Genomic DNA, 17,009 nt, shown 5'->3' with positions numbered 1-17,009 from the left:
CCTCAATCACCTTAATTATCCCCACATTGTGTTAAAAATGTCCTCCTTGTGAATGAAAATTTAACAGTAGGTTTACATTTTCAGCACATCTAAATTAGTTATCTGGAAAAAGATCACCTGTAGGAAATTGAGTGGTTTTAACTCTTTTGAAATATCACTCTCTGTTGTGATACAAAGTGTGAAAGAATGTCAATGTTTGAGAAGACATCTGTCTGCAAACCATGACCTGGTGCTGCAGCATCATGAAACAGTAACACATGTACATCATGAAAATCATGTCCCTCTATTAAAGAATCAAATACAATTTTAAGTCATTGTGGGGAACGTTGCAATGCAGTCAACTACCATTCGTTGTCTGAACAAATTAATTAACAAATTTTTTGTTATACTTTAGCACTAACTTTAAGCATAAAATTCACTCCCTCTCTCCTATGCTCTATTATTCTATATTACTTAGTCTTTTCTTTCACAAGAACTTTGGTAATAAATGAATGTTTTCAGCACCTGAAAAATAATGCAATTACAGGAATTTCCTGAGTGGAGCCTGTTTCGTTACCTCTGGGAAAAAGCTGCCAGTCAGGGTTGTGACAGGAGTCAGCAGAGTTTGCCATGAGCAACAAGGGAGCAGAAAGTTCAGCTCTTTGGGAAGACTGTTTCCTGCAGCATCACTTCAATATCCACCTTCTTTTAATTTCCGTTAATGAATGCAGCCGTGATGGAAATGTACAGAAAGAGATGGCCCTGCAGTGATGCAGACAGAACATGGTAAGGGCAAATAGCTCTAAGGCAGCAAGAGAGGAAGTCTATAGGGCAAAGTTGCTGTGTTAATTCACCATGGAGCCTAAGATAAAGGGAGGTGGTGGGGGGGAAAAGGGTAAAACTTGAAAATTCATATGAGTTTATAAATTTTGAGGAATGCCCAACTTACAAGGTCAAAACACACAACAAGGAATACAAGCTACAAGATAGTGAATTTTAAAGCTTAATTTTTAGTATATTATGTGGGTTTGGGATTCAATTGGACAAGCCTTTTTTGCCAGATTTACTGCATTGAACATATGACTGAAATGCATGTGTACTATCTAATACGCTGCTTCTCTCAAAACAGTAATTCAAGATGAATCTCATTAAAAACCCTCTTTCTGAACAGATAAACAAAGTGGTAATGTATTTTTAATGAGGCGAGGTGATTTCTTGCTGTGCGAATGTGCAGAGACCTATAAAACTGAAGTTTTTTTTCCACCACGTGAGGATAATCATGAGCGTTTATCAATGCATCATTGTCCTATTTACTGGTGAGACTGACCTAGTGAGCTACATATAAGAACTAGGACTCCTCTGCCAATAAAAAGGTCAGTATTGCCATTTTGAAAAATTGCATTATTTCATTGTTTAAATTGTTATAACGTCATTGTCATAAACTTCTATGATCTTGTTTGAATTACAGTTTTTGGTTGAATTTGCCATGACTTTTTTTTTTTTCTTTCTTTTTCTTTTTTTTTATTTTTAACTCTGGCTATCCCGATAATGCTGACAATCACATTGAAGATGGCAGCCATCAGAACTGGGGAGGATTTTCTGAGGTTTCACCATGCTCTGAATAGTTTGTCATGGTAGGAAAGAAATCCACAAAACCTTTCCTCTTATGTCAAAGAAGCTTAGAAAATACAGAATTATTCGCCTAGCAGTTTTTATTTTGTTGTATTTTTTATCTTTGTTTTGGAGGGAGATATGGAAAGGATTAAAAAGGAGCAAGAATGGTGTTCTCACAGCACAACATGACTATTTTTAGAAAAACAAACCCAGAAAAAAAGCTGAAAATGTAATATCTGAAATGCAGCTTCTGACATACAGAAATATTCCCCACCGATTGACAAAAAGAAAAAAAAAAAAAAAGAAAAAAGACAGGAAACATATTCCCCCAAATCAAAGAATCAAAGTAAATTATGATCTTTAGCCAAACCCATCTGAACCTTTTTGGTTCCACTTAAAAAAGTATTTTGGATACCCTGGGAAATTTCAGTTCTTGACAATGTAATTCAGTCTAAATATATATTATATATATTATTTTATTATATATATATATATTAGATAATTCAGATCATACTAGAATAAGATGATGCCCAAAAATAGATGATTCTGTGTATTTGTACATCTTGCTAAGGTATGTGATTTTTTTCCTTACTATTACCTAAATTGATTTCTGACTTTTATGTATTATTACTGTGATTATTACTGTTTGGGGTTTGGCATTTGTTTTCCTTTTAATCTTGATCACAGACCTATTGCAAATTTATTTTACACTAAATAAATTATATTTATTTCTTATTGTTCTCAATTTTTAATTTATGTTATTCATGGGATTATTACTCGTTATCTAATTTTAGCAAAGCCCTATAATATAAAGCTAATTAATTTTGTTACAAGGCAATAGAAAAAGTTCAGATGTATGTAAAAATCTCTGCTTTTGGGTACAGCTATATTATAGGTAGAAAATTTCAAGGAAAAGGCATAGCTTGATCAACAGGCATTTGAATTAATATTTAAATGGCTAATATGTATTGCATACAAAAAGACTGGTCTGAGAGAATCTTGGAAACTATTTTCCTTTCGTTTCCCATTTGTTGCAAAACTGCTTCCATAAAATAATGATTAAGTCTAAATTGGACTCCAAGAGGTTGTTAATACCATTTAAATTGCAAGAGTATTTTGTGAATTATTGGCACTTAGTTCTTTCCAGTTGGGACTTGTGGAAACATATATTTAAAGATCTAAGGCCAACTTGTTAGCTAATCAGTAATAACAAATACTGATCTCAATGTGCACGTTCTTGACAAAGACAAGAGAACTGTTTTAAAAGTATTTAATTTCAGTGAATGGACATTACAGTTTTGAAGAAAACTGAGCAGTGCCATCTTTTGTTGGCAGAGACTAACTGCAACTTTCAAATGTCAATATTTATATTGGTTCTGATTTGTACGTCACTACTTTATATCAGAAGATCATTTACTACTAATAAGATGTTTTTCTTATTAAACACAAGAAAGAATGTTCACTGTACCTACTGAATATTTGCTGACGAAGAAAAGACTTCAGGCATGAAGAGTTACCAACAAGTCAGGACTAGCACTTACATTCTATTTGACTGTTGGTTGGAGAGCTGCCAGGCAGAGAAGGACCTGGGAATGATGGTGGATAGTCAGCTGAATATGAGCCAGCAGTGTGCTCAGGTGGCCAAGAAGGCCAACAGCATCCTGGCTTGCATAAGAAACAGTGTGACCATCAGGGCTAGGGAGGTGATCGTCCCCCTGTACTCGGCTCTGGTGAGGCCGCACCTCGAGTACTGTGTTCAGTTTTGGGCCCCTCGCTACAAGGACATTGAGGTGCTTGAGCGGGTGCAGAGAAGGGCGACGAAGCTGGTGAGAGGCCTGGAGAACAAGTCCTACGAGGAGCGGCTGAGGGAGCTGGGCTTGTTCAGCCTGGAGAAAAGGAGGCTGAGGGGCGACCTTATTGCTCTCTACAGGTACCTTAAAGGAGGCTGTAGCGAGGTGGGGGTTGGTCTGTTCTCCCACCTGCCTGGTGACAGAACGAGGGGGAAAGGGCTTAAGTTGCACCAGGGGAATTTTAGGTTGGATCTTAGGAAGATCTTCTTTACCGAAAGGGTTGTTAGACATTGGAACAGGCTGCCCAGGGAAGTGGTGGAGTCACCATCCCTGGAGGTCTTCAAAAGACATTTAGATGTAGAGCTTAGGGATATGGTTTAGTGGGGACTGTTAGTGTTAGGTCAGAGGTTGGACTCGATGATCTTGAGGTCTCTTCCAACCTAGAAATTCTGTGATTCTGTTTGACTACTATACTTTTATAAATGAAAACACCTCAGGCAAAATCCATAACCTTCTTTTGTTATAATAAAGACAATTTATTCAAATTTGATTTGATAACTGTAGCTGATGTGTTTATTTTATTTTATTTATTTTTTTTAAAGTGCCTACCTGTAACTTAGACTGCTGCTGAATCACAGTTTATTTTCCAAGAAGAAAGATCTTGGTCAGAAGGTCTTCATGTTCATTCTGTTCTGTAGCTCAAGAAAGAAAAGGGAAAATGAAAATTGGCAGGGAATGTACATGAAAATGCAGGAACTTTTAGTCTCAAATCTTACTTGCTGCGTATTATGTCAGCTTAGCAAGGAATGGTGCGTCATGATCACAGAATCACAGAATTTCTAGGTTGGAAGAGACCTCAAGATCATCGAGTCCAACCTCTGACCTAGCTCTAACAGTCCCCACTAAACCATATCCCTAAGCTCTACATCTAAACATCTTTTAAAGACTTCCAGGGATGGTGACTCCACCACTTCCCTGGGCAGCCTGATCAAACCAGTTTGTAAGAAGTAGTGAGCTTTCATGGTGTCTTTCAAAACTAGGTGTATTTAATTTTAAAGTTGTTATCAATTCTTCATTTTCCCAGATAGAGAGACATGTCAGATCCGTATCTATGGATGTATGCATATACTTATGTTTCTGTATGCTTATACTTATTACTTCAATATACTTATTATTTTAGTTGCTTCTCTTTTTTTTTTTTTTTTTTTTTTTTTTTAAATAACTGGGCAAATTAGAACCTTTAAACCTGCTTATGTCTGTCAGCCTCTTGCTGAAGATGTACAGTAGACCACCTATGGGCAACTGTGGTTTGATGACTGTACCTCAATAGGAGTTAAAACATATATATATGTTTACAGCATGTAATAAACAGGCTTATAATATTCACTGCATTACTTCTGTTTTTCCTTCTCACTATACAGTAGATTCCCACCTGGAAATTCAAGATGGTGGAAGATGCTTATGACACAAGAAAAAAAGTAAAGATGCCAGATGATACGAACCCTCAGCAATGTGAGTACTGTTCTTGAGTCATCTTTTCACCTGACTATCCCTTCTTACATAACAAAAGATGACTTGAAAGATAACTCAGGCATGTAGAACTGCCACTAGCCATCTTAAACTACAGCAGGGAGTGTGAAACCTGAATTTTTCTCTACAGTTGTAGCAGTACAGACTTCATATTCCCCATACAGATGGACCTCACTTTGAACACTGGGTGTATCTGGAAGGGCAACCACTATAATCTTACTCTATCCAACCCCCAACATGATATAAGCTCAAGAGACAGTACTTAACCCCCCCCCCCCCCCCCCACACACACACGTACACACACTACCCTGGGAATACCTGTACTATAAATAAGTCACTTTGCTTTATAACTAAAATTGTTTTCTAAACCACTCTCAATACTACAAGATGTCTTTTCCTTTGGCTTCTCTAAATTCAGTTTTCGGCTTACAGTACTTGACCAGACCTTGAGGAATCTGATTTGTTTAGTTCTTAAGTTTTAAAATGGTCCATTTCCTTTAAAAAAGGATTGAGATAAAACATTATTTTGCTTTACTTACATTTTTCATGTTCAGGAAATAAACTGGCTTGTACAAGACAAATAACCAACATTGTCAGATCTCAGTCTATGTGTCAAGATCCCAAATTTAGTAATATTCCAGTAGCTGGTATGAAGAGGCTTTGGAAAATGTGTTGAAAGTACCAAACAGCTCATCCTGTAAAAAATAAATAGGGAAAGAAGTCAGGATTAAGAAAAGACGCAACCCTCTCCTTCCAGTTACAGGGAGTTGTGTGTTTCAGTGGCATCTCTGGTAGTCATGCCTTCCACAAGTCTAAAACTAAGTAGATCAATTTAGAGATTTGTGTATAGTCTAGCTGTGCTAACCCCTGCTTCCTCTACCATATTATCAGCAGCACTGATGGCTTTGGCAAGTCTCTGAATAAGAATTAGACTTATTATATTAGACTTATGTATATATTCAGTGAGGAATGACTCATGTGGTCCTGAACTTAGAAAAGAAGAGAGCATGGCTAAAGACAAACAAACTTCTGTTATTCATCTATGGAATAGCTTACAACTTTATAAAATAAAATCCAAAGTCTAACTTGTGCAATAAAAAGCTCTCTCTATATGTTTTGATAAAAATAATTAGAATCTAAATATAATATATATACATTTAATGCATTAATATCTACAATCAATGGGCTTATCATGCAATTTCTCTTCTCAGTTTTACCAACAGGCATGACAATGCCTATATCACAGTTCCAAAAAAAAAATAAAAATAAGAATTTCAAAAATCTCATTTGGGTTTACAAATAAATCTATTTGCTCAAAGAGCAAACTCTTAATGAGCACATCCCTATTAATCTGTGTATTTTGTTGACACAAATTTGTTAACAAAGTTTCACATGAAAATTATTGAGCAATTATTTCATTCTATTTCCTTAGCTTTCTTAGATATGTAAGCCCTCAATTTTAAAAGACATATCTTGAAATTCTTTTTTATTATTTTCATTTTGAAAGTCTTCCTTATGTAACCTCTCTTAGAGACTTGGCTACAACAATGCTTTTATGCATATTAGCACACCATTACACATTAACAGAACGTATAAATATCCTCATTATTTGTTTACTCCAGGTATAGTAGTATCACTTACCACAGAAGCACTTATCTAAGCAATTTTTGCATGACGTTTTGGAGGTGGTATTGTTTTTCAACCTAATAATATAATGACATTTGAGCAATTGATATAGGAAGGGCAAAGTGGTTCTGCCCCAGTTAAGGGTACAATCAGTTGTCAACTGGTACAAAAAAGGTAAGTTCATGCACTGAATTCACTGTCAGCTGCATTTATAGATCAGGAAGAATTACTTTTCCCTTCTATAAAAAAAAATGAAAGTTCTAGAAAAATTGTGCATGATAAGTGGTGAGAAAGAAAGTAGCTGGGCAGCTTCTCAGAAGTAATGCTCAAATTTAGGGTGAGAACAGTGATGATCTTCCTGGGTAAGAAGGACTCTCTGACTTCTCTACTCAGTTCAGTTTTTCATGCAACAAAGTTTAAATTACAATGTCCAGCTCTTGAGTATTAAAAGTTAATTTAATTAAGATGTGTTTTTTATTTAGAAAGCATGATTTTGGAAATTTGAATGTGATCTTCTTCTTACGGGCAATGCAAAAAATCCATTATAAAATCAAGTAAATAAGCAATACAAATCACTGGATCAACAATCAATATATTTCCTTCAATGATCGGGATTTTCAAACTATTCCCCTATACACTGCAGAATGGCAGAGAGCTATCTGCTGCTGGAAGTGACATTGCTAGATTTGAGAATCCTGGCATATCCTAGAGTGTTATAGTTAACTCATGATCTTGCACTTCCCTTACTAAGTTCTGCTTCCCAAGTAATTAGGTGGTATCTACTTAGATGCAGCAGACTAACCTCTGTTTCACGCATTCGTGCCTCATTTCCTCATTTAATGCTCTTTTCAGTCTTGTTATTTATTTTCTTTAATATTACATTTCCAGCTCTACAGCCAGATGAGTCACACTCATTGCCATCCACAACAGCACTCTCCAAGGCCTGTGAAACAATAAGGTAATTTATAAAAGCTTTTCCACTGAAGAATACAGTCAGAGAAGCTAACCTTTATTTTAGTGGCACTTGAATTAGGACAAAGTTCCATTCAGAAAAGATGGTTCATAATAAAATGTAGAGGAACATAACGTATTTTATATTATTTTCAGAAAAAAAAAAGAAAAGAGCCCTAATACCACAACCACAACATACCAGGACAGTGGTGTGAGAGACAGTGGTTTATGTTCACATTTTTCTCATTCAGAAACATTAAAAAATAAAAATAGAATGAAATTTCAGAGCCCTTTTCTTCTTTGCCATAGAAAAACAAAGATCAAGTTCTCAGAAATTCCTATATTAAATATAGAATAACTGATTTATTTCTTCACAGCAGGAGAGTAATTTCTCATTTCAAAATATTGTTTCCTCTGAATTGTATATTGTTCCCTGTTCAGGCATCATTATATACCTGCAATCATTACATATTACAATTAGAATTCAGGATAAGAAAGTAATTGTTACTTTCCTGAAGGTGACATTATAATGCCTATGGGATAAAAAGAGGTAATCGCTGCTAACATAGCAGAAATCACTCTAGGCATGAGTAAAGATACCCAGAACCAAAACAAAGAAGGATCTATTTACTGATAAAATATGGGAGAAATCCTATAGTCTTCCAGTGAATGAAACTCTAATTGTTCCAGTTACATCAACAGATACTTGACCCTTGAAAGTACAGTACGTATTTTTTTCTGTCATTTCTGTCAAACAAGTCTCTGTTTAGTGATGATGATAGAAACATACACAATGAGGAGATGGAAAAACAGTTACATGTATTATTACTTACTCTCTTTTCTAAGGTAGGTAACTCTATTGACTTCAGTGGAATTACATCAATAAATGATATGGTTTAGTGCAGGACTTGTTAGTGTTAGGTCAGAAGTTGGACTATGTGAAGAATCATCTAGGTTGGACATCTTCCAACTTAGATGATTCTGTGATACAATAGTTGATAATGTTTATCTGTACTTACATTACCGAAGCTGTTCCGTAAGACTTAAGCTAACTTCATGATGCTGACCTCCTTTAGTAGTTCATAAAAATTACCTGCTGAGGACATTCAGTCAAATATTCACCAAAGTCAGAATACAGCACTGCCAACTTCAATGGGACAGTGCCATTTCTACAGGCAGAGCATTATGGTCTGTCATATTTATTTCTCCAGGTCCCTAAAGCATGAGTAGTGCTATCTACAGTTGTTGATACAAATACTTAAGTATTAAGGTAAGTATTTTCACCTTAAGATATCTCTTAGTTTACCAGGAAGAGAGAAAATATTTAATAACATATGCATACAAAATACAAAATCTAATTTTCTGTACCTCATGACTACACTTACTTGACTTGGGTTCAGGATGAAAAATGCAGATAAATTTTGCTGAAATGAAGAAAACATTAGTTATGTGTTTGTTTGTTTGTTTTAATTTTTATTTTGGCTTAAAAAAAAAAAAAAAAAAAGACACCCTTACATGATAGGGGAGCTGGAAATGCTATTAAGGAATCAGACTCCCACACCTCATCTGAAGCTCACAACATACATAAAATGAGAGTACTTAGACAACAAAAAGTAAACTTACACAAAATAACCAACAGAATTACATTCTGGAGTTTATGTCACTGTAAAGAATATGGCATTCCCACTTAAAGAATATTTACTTCAAAATTAAACAAGTGTTATTTTGGTATGTTTAATTATTCTATTTGAATATTTGCTAGTTAAAAAAAAAAAAATCACAAGTATAATTTCAATACCAATTAGATATATTAAAAAAAATCATAGCATAAAATTTCATGCATGCAGAAGATGATGAAGGGAGCATGCATTTTAGACCACCTTAAAAATCTGCTATTCTTTTCTTATAAAATGTACCATGTAGTTTATATAAAGAAGTTTAATTAAAATAGTTTATCATAACTGAATATTTCTGAAGACTTAATGGCTTGTTGCAGGTCTCCATAAAAGTCTCACATACAATTTTTAATCTTCCTGTATAGAAAACGTTATATTTCTGTAATCTTCTATAAAAAACACAAATGTCTTTGTATATTGGCATTGTTAGGAGAGTCCTATACAGCAATACATTCTGTAATTTTCCCTAGAGCTGAAACCTCTTTCAAGTGAACATGAGTCAGGCATACTTTTGAGACTAATGTTACAAAGTTGTAAATGCTACTTACCATTCCCATGAATATTGCCTTTTGGAGTCAGTACATCAAGTGTCAGAAATGATGTGAAATCTCGTTTGTAAGCACAGTGGTATTTTCAGAGACATTGCTATATGTTGTCTTGCTAACCTTGAAAAGAAATGAATACTTATGCTGACAAGTGAAACAAAGGTTGCACAAAACAAATACACGAAATTGATTATGTCTTTCAGAAAGATTTAACTGTGGGCCCAGAGTCAAAGGTCATTGGCACGTTTTGATCTAGAATAATTTTATATTAAGATTTAAGTACTTAAATTCAATCACAAGCCTGTTTATTGAAGTGCTAACACTAGAGGGTTTGATTTTGAGCAGCTCTGACGATAGTTGAGACCTCTTTTCAACTTGAACAGTCTGTCCTATTGTAATAGAGTCTATTAAAAAAATAATTGTGTGCTTAGAAATTAAGATTTATTTATTTTTATATGACTTGGATTAGCAACTACTGGACTGTTTTGTAGGGGAAAATAATATTTGATAAAACTGGACTGTTTTGTAGGGGAAAATAATATTTGATAAAACAACAAATCAAAAATTCAGCTCTTCTGGAGTCATTAAAAATATCAGTAGGTTGGGATATTTATTCTTCTTCCTTTTTTTTTTTTAAGTTATTATATGATTAAAACTAACAATTATCTGAAATAAAGGAGAATACATCTGAAATAAAAAAGATTATTTCAAAGTAGTTTATTAATTAGAATAGGGAAATTTTGAAGCACTGAAAAATGGAAGGCCATTCTATTTCATAATAATGTTATATTATAAAATATAATAATTAAAATATAATAATGTTAACTTATTATTGCTGATGGGGTGGAATAACTCATCAGTTACTAAATAAACTCAGTTTGTTTCTGTTCTGAGCACCATGCTTGAGTGCCATTGTGAAAATAAAGGTTGTACCTGACATTTGGAATAAATACCTACCACATGTTGCTCTCAATAGAGAAGTAAGCCCTCTGTGTAAAACTGTATCCATATGCTAGGAGTCAATATGATTGTTTTAGTAATTAAACACTTAATCAGAAGCAGGAGAGAGCGTAAGGTGGCACAAAAAGAATAAATCTGAATTCAACACAAATCCTTTACCTCTTTCTGCATATACAATTACCCTTCCTGGAGAAGCTTTCTTCTTATTGATGGTATCATTATTAACATTCATGTCAGGTCAGGATTCATAAATGTACGTCTTCTTGGGGCAGATGCTGCCTCAGATTTGTGATAGTTTTGCTCATTTTGTCGATGCTGAATATACCTAAAATCACAACAACAAAGTTGTATGATAATCTTTCCAAATTGTTCATGTTTCAAAACAGTGTGATCAAATGTGATAGGATTACTGTTTCATAGAAATCCCTATAATATTCTTGAAAATATTAGCAACCTTCATTGAATGGGTGAATATACAGAGTTGATTTGTTATGTTCTAAGCAACTTTTTTTTTTTTTTTTTTTTAAGGTTTTGATATATAAGCCTGGGATTTCCAAAGTTGTCTATGTTTAGAGTTTTTTAAATCACTTGTCCTGTATGCCCTTATGCCTTATATACTATTACTAGTTTGTGCTTAATGAATGTTACATGAAGGGCTGTTAGGAAGTTGTGCTGTAGGGAAAGACTATTTTGAGTCATGAACAGTGCTGAACTGTAGACTCATTAATCTGATTAAAAGCACAGCTCGTTATAGCACAGCTGGTTACACAATTTTTAAATAATACAGGTTGTATGAGATCTAATTAATTGTAGTTATTGTGACTTGTATTTATTTTTATAATATTTTTCTCCTAAACTGCTGTTATTTTCATATCATTTCCATCATAAAATTTGCCACGGGCCATGCATGTGCAACAGCTGCATGTTTGCAAAACTATCCTTCTAATATACTGTAGGTATTTTATTTGAGTTTTCAGCTTTTCGGCATGGCTTGGAATTATATAAGTCCCTCTAAAGACAAATATATTGCATAGCTTCAGTGCTTGGCAATTCTTTGCATCTGTTTTTAAAAATAGTTGCTCAAGAGTACTGCTAATATAGAAGCTTATAAGAATTTAAATAATGCTTTGAAAGAAACTTCCTCTTATTGTTAAAGTTCAAACAGTATACAGTTAACAGCAACTATCTACTGAAAAACTGCTTTCATGCAACTTCTCCTCATCCTAGTAGACAGAGCCATTGAGGTCACAGTGTCAAGATTATTCTTTCCATGTAGGTATGTTCAGTATTACATACCAAGGGGCAATTACTAATAAATAAAATATTACTCTGAATCACCTCAATAAATACCAAGTCTGTACATAGCAAATGAACAGTAATAAATAAAATATGACAAGAAAACCACAAGGTTGATAGAAAAAATGTACAGCAAAAGGAAAAACATTAACACAGCAAAGCCAACTCAGTTAAAAGCCTTTGTTCGTATCATCCTTAGATGAACTGTCAAACGCCATTTTTAGTAAGAACATAAGATGATTCAAGTCATATCCAATCTACTGTCTCTAATGAATGCAGAAAGTTGATCTGTGTCATAAAAGATGCAGGAACGATCCTGGAATGTGACTCTATGTGGAGAGAACACTAAAGAATTTTCCTTCAAGACCTAAGATTTCATATTTGCAGAGCCCTTGCTGACAGGCTATATTTGATGTGACTTGTCTAGAAAGCTTGTAATTGTCTGAATCTCACATACTGTACTCTGATTGTGCAAAGAACTGCTTCATAACTCAATTATAGTTCACTGGGAACTAGCATTTACTAATAAGGTGCTGTGAATGACAGACAAATTCTTAGAATTTGGTTGGACTTCTCTCTCATAGAGAAACATACCTTTTTAGAGAAGAGAAACGTTGTTTCAAAGCTTTCTACATTTTCCAGGCACTGCAATAATGTACCCTGAAGGTCAAATATGAAAGAATAATTTAGTGAGATTTTTACTGTCTGTGTTTTTACTCTCAATCAAATTCTGAAGATTTACACAGACAAACCTCTGCTAGGGTTGAATAAGAACCTATCAAGCAAAAACAAAAACAAACGAACAATAAAACCACAAATCATACTAAGTCTGGAGGAGCTTAAATAGACAGTAAAAATCACTGATTAGTTTTTCTTGTTCAGAACATGAAATTTACTTCAATGGATTCATCTCAAACATGCCAGACAGGAATTAGTTAACCAAAGGAAACTTAGTTCTCTGGAAAGTGACTATTAGACTATTATGCCAGCTAAGAAGCTATCAGGACTGTTCACACAGGACTTTCTTGTGAAACGTGATAAACTCTTTTTTCAAAAACACATGAGCCATACTTTCCTTCTCGAGGTACTCAGGTCCCAAGTACCTTTTTCCCTGCTTTTAGTATACTCAGTAGGAATCACAGTCAAGTTCTTCATGTAACTAACATAAGATTTGGCTGTTCACTACTGCTTATAGATTTGTAAGTAATAACTTATGAACTTGATTAGCAACATGGCAGTTTTGGCCAATTTTAGTGACAAATGTTGAAAAAGAATTTTTCCTTCATCAATCTTACCTTGTACTAGTATGATACGGTTCCCAGCTCCAAGAACATCACTCTCTAAAGAACAAAAGCCAACTAAATGAGGATTGTAGGCCTAATTTACAGGACACCTAATAGCATAATACTCCTTTAACATCCCTGACCAGTAAAAAAAACAGTGTTTTTCACCCATCACTCAAACAGACACAGGATTCACCCCAGGAAAACAAACAAACAAATGTAATTTCACTGTACTGTAGCAAGTAACAGGAAAATAAACAGTTTATTGACTGCTAAATAACTTGTAAAAAAGTTCTAGAAGACAGCAATTTTGTAGCTAAAACCTGCTACAAGTTAGTTATTGAATTACAGAAGATCACTTTTAACTATACCTGTTGTGGTCCTGACTGTTTTTCAGTAGAAGCTTGGACTTCTTTTTCATTCTTTTCTTCTCCTGAAAAATGTAAAGTAGCAATCAGAACATAAAAGATTTCATTTAAGTGAAACTTCAAAGTGTCAGTGTGGAAAAAAACAAAATAATAAAAAAATGCTTCAATTAAATTATTGGTTTTTAGCAAAGTTAGCATATCAAGAGAAAAAAAAAAAAATGGCTGTTGAGAAATGCACCATCAAGGCAAAAACATTCCAAGAGGAAATCTCACAAATGGAAGGAATTTTGAAAGACGATTAACTGTTTTTGAGCTAAAATATTTAGTTGAGCTGGAGTTGGCTGTATTTACTTGGGACTTACAAAGAGAAAACTGTCTGGGATCAAAGAAACTTGGCTCCATATTTTTTATAGACTGAGCTTGTTTGGGGTGGGGCGAGGTTGTTTGTGCAGTGTAGCTTAGCCCAGCTACTTCCTTCTGACCATACTACAGTACAGAGTACATCTTAGAACAGATGCAGAATTGTTTTGGAAAACGATAGATGGCATATAGCAGCCACAAGTATCTGCCTTCACTGCAGTTTTACCTTCCCAGGTAATGGCACAATTTGCTTCATGATCTCTGATTATAATTCTACCAATAAGCATGATTTTTTATAGAAAATGTTTACACATGAAAATTCAGAACTACAAGAAATACATTTTTTTTTCCTAAGGAAATGACAAAGTAGCTAATGTTAATAGAAGCAGCATACAAACTTTTAGGAGCAGTGTTTGCTTTGGACAGCTTATTTACATAGAGCTTAAGATAAATTGTAAAGTAAAAGAAAGATATAAATAACATATATTTGTTTTCCATATAGCATTTCCATACGTTTTCCATATAGCATTTTTCCTTCCAGAGTATCTCTGGCCTTTTCAGTATTATCAGACTTGACTTTGTGGCAAAAGAAGAACCTTGTAACCAAAGACACCAGAGAATTCTACTTTCTGGGTACATGCAGAGCCTCTATTTAAAGTCTCATACAAAAGGTTTCTATAGAAACATGAAGGGCTTAGCCAACCAATGCTACAAAGCTGAACCCTGATCTGCCGCCCCCTTCCCCCCCCCCAAAAAAAAAAAAAAAGATCTGTCCTAATGGCTCCTGAAGTCTTTGACGAGGATCTCTGTCATGCTTCAGCTTACCATCTTAATATATGAAGTTATACCTTACATTAGTGCATTTAATTTTGAAAATAACACATTCTGATAACTATTAAAAACATGGGTTTAAACTCAGGTCCTTAACTGATCCCAAAGCTAGTGAATTGAAAATTAACTCTGATATCTTTCTTGGCATGTACTATCTCCTAAGGGATGTATATGAGATTTTTTTTTAAAGCTGTTTGTCCTATATATAGTTATGTTCCAAATTGTTACTCACTAAAAGAGCAAGTATTTTTGGTTCCTTCTGAAAGTCATATTTCCATAGTGATGCCAAGCTGACAGAAATATGCAATACATCATGATAACTGAAAATTAACTCACTATCACAGATATTGCTCCCAGATACCATTTAAAACCTGGCCTAGAAAATATTGCATTGCTGCAAAACTCATTTTTTTTCTGAACCTTATTTGAATATATATTCTATATAACTTCAGTGTTCAGAATTTTAACTGCGAGACTCTTCAGATTATTTTAGGACCAAAAAAAAAAAAAAAGTAGTCTGTCTTGCCAATACTTCACAGTCTCAATAGCTTGTTTCCCAGGGAAGTCAGCTGAAATAAATGTGAATGCATATTAGTGGGGAAAAAAAACACTCCCCAAAGTATCTGTTTTTCTGTAGGATGCACCTATCCTGCTATATAAAATAGGGACAGGGAGTAAATGCAAGCATTCGTTCTTCTTAATTTTCAGCTTGTTCCCTGATATTTTTTTTTGCTTATCTGAACTAGCTGAACTAGTAATCTAAGGCTAAACTAGGAGGAACAGCTCATCTCAGGGTCAGCTCCTGAACAGCAGCTTGGATGAGGCTGCGCTAGGTTTGGCTTTCTCTTTGCTTTATAGAGACACGTTTCCTAACACTTTGGCAGCACTGCACAGTCCTCCAGGAGTCCTCCCAGAAGCCTCCCATCCCTCATCTCTGCAGCATGTCTCTCCGTCATGCTCGTTTTCATGCTACAAGCCCGACAATTGGTGGACTGCAACGCAGCTTTCTTACTGCTTCAGAGGCTTTGAGCTGACAAAATACGCAGAGGCATCACATGGACCAGTCACCAAATAACAGGGATATAGCTTGTCAAATTTTGACAGGGATACTCCCAAGCAATGCAGATAACAAGGCAGTCTGCTTGACAGCAATATAGGTGTACTCTTAAATGAGATAATTCTATCCTCATCCAACACCTGGCTAGATCAAGTAATCCCTGCATTTTCAAGGCTTTAGAGATATTCTACTATACCCAGAAATTATCAGAGGTGTCTGAATTCACGTCCCACATTAATCATAGGGGCTATCCCACTATGAAATTTAAAATCCTGTTTTTTACTCAAATGTAGCCCCTAATGAACCTATGTAGTCTACACAACTGTACTCTAGGGCTTGTTGTTTTGTCAGCCTAGCAGTAACCGAGGAATAAGAGATTGTTGTACTTTTGAAAACAAGCAGCTGCCCTATCCTACCCAGTCATAGACAATGAACAGCCACTAAAAGGTCATCATTTCAGAGGCAAAATTTCTCTGTATTCATCTCCCAGAATGTACATAAATGTTCGTAGTATGTTTGCTGTTAGGGCTATGCAGAAACTCTCAGAGATGCATACACTGAGTAGAGGGTGCGTACCACAAGGAAGGTAACTCACCTCTACCACTTACTCTGGGCAGCACTTTCAATGTGCTAGGAAGGACAGACCACATACTTGTCACACTTATTTAATGTGAAGTTTTTTCCTTGTACATGATCTTTTGTTTTCTTATATAGTCTTAGAGATACAGACTCCTTCATTTTACTACTTGTGATATTTCATTATGTCTCAATTTATGTTGAAACCACCTTTGAATTTGAATTTCAGTTTGTAATTTCAGTAATTGCAATTTCAGCAATTCACAAGTCTTACAAGGAGCAGCTGAGGGAGCTGGGATTCTTCAGCGTGAAGAGGATTCTCAGGGGTGACCTTATCGCACTCTACAGGTACCTTAAAGGAGGCTGTAGCGAGGTGGGGGTTGGTCTGTTCTCCCACGTGCCTGGTGACAGGACAAGGGGGAATGGGCTAAAGTTACACCAGGGGATGTTTATGTTGGATATTAGGAAAAACTTCTTTACTGAGAGGGTTGTTAGGCATTGGAGTGGGCTGCCCAGGGAAGTGGTTGAGTCACCATCCCTGGAGGTCTTTTAAAGATGTTTAGATGT

The sequence above is a fragment of the Netta rufina genome (genome assembly GCF_964035555.1).
Source record: "Netta rufina genome assembly, chromosome: 5".
Classification (NCBI taxonomy): Eukaryota; Metazoa; Chordata; class Aves; order Anseriformes; family Anatidae; genus Netta; species Netta rufina.
The sequence above is the reverse complement of the archived record's forward strand: the minus strand, read 5'-3'. Positions refer to the sequence as shown.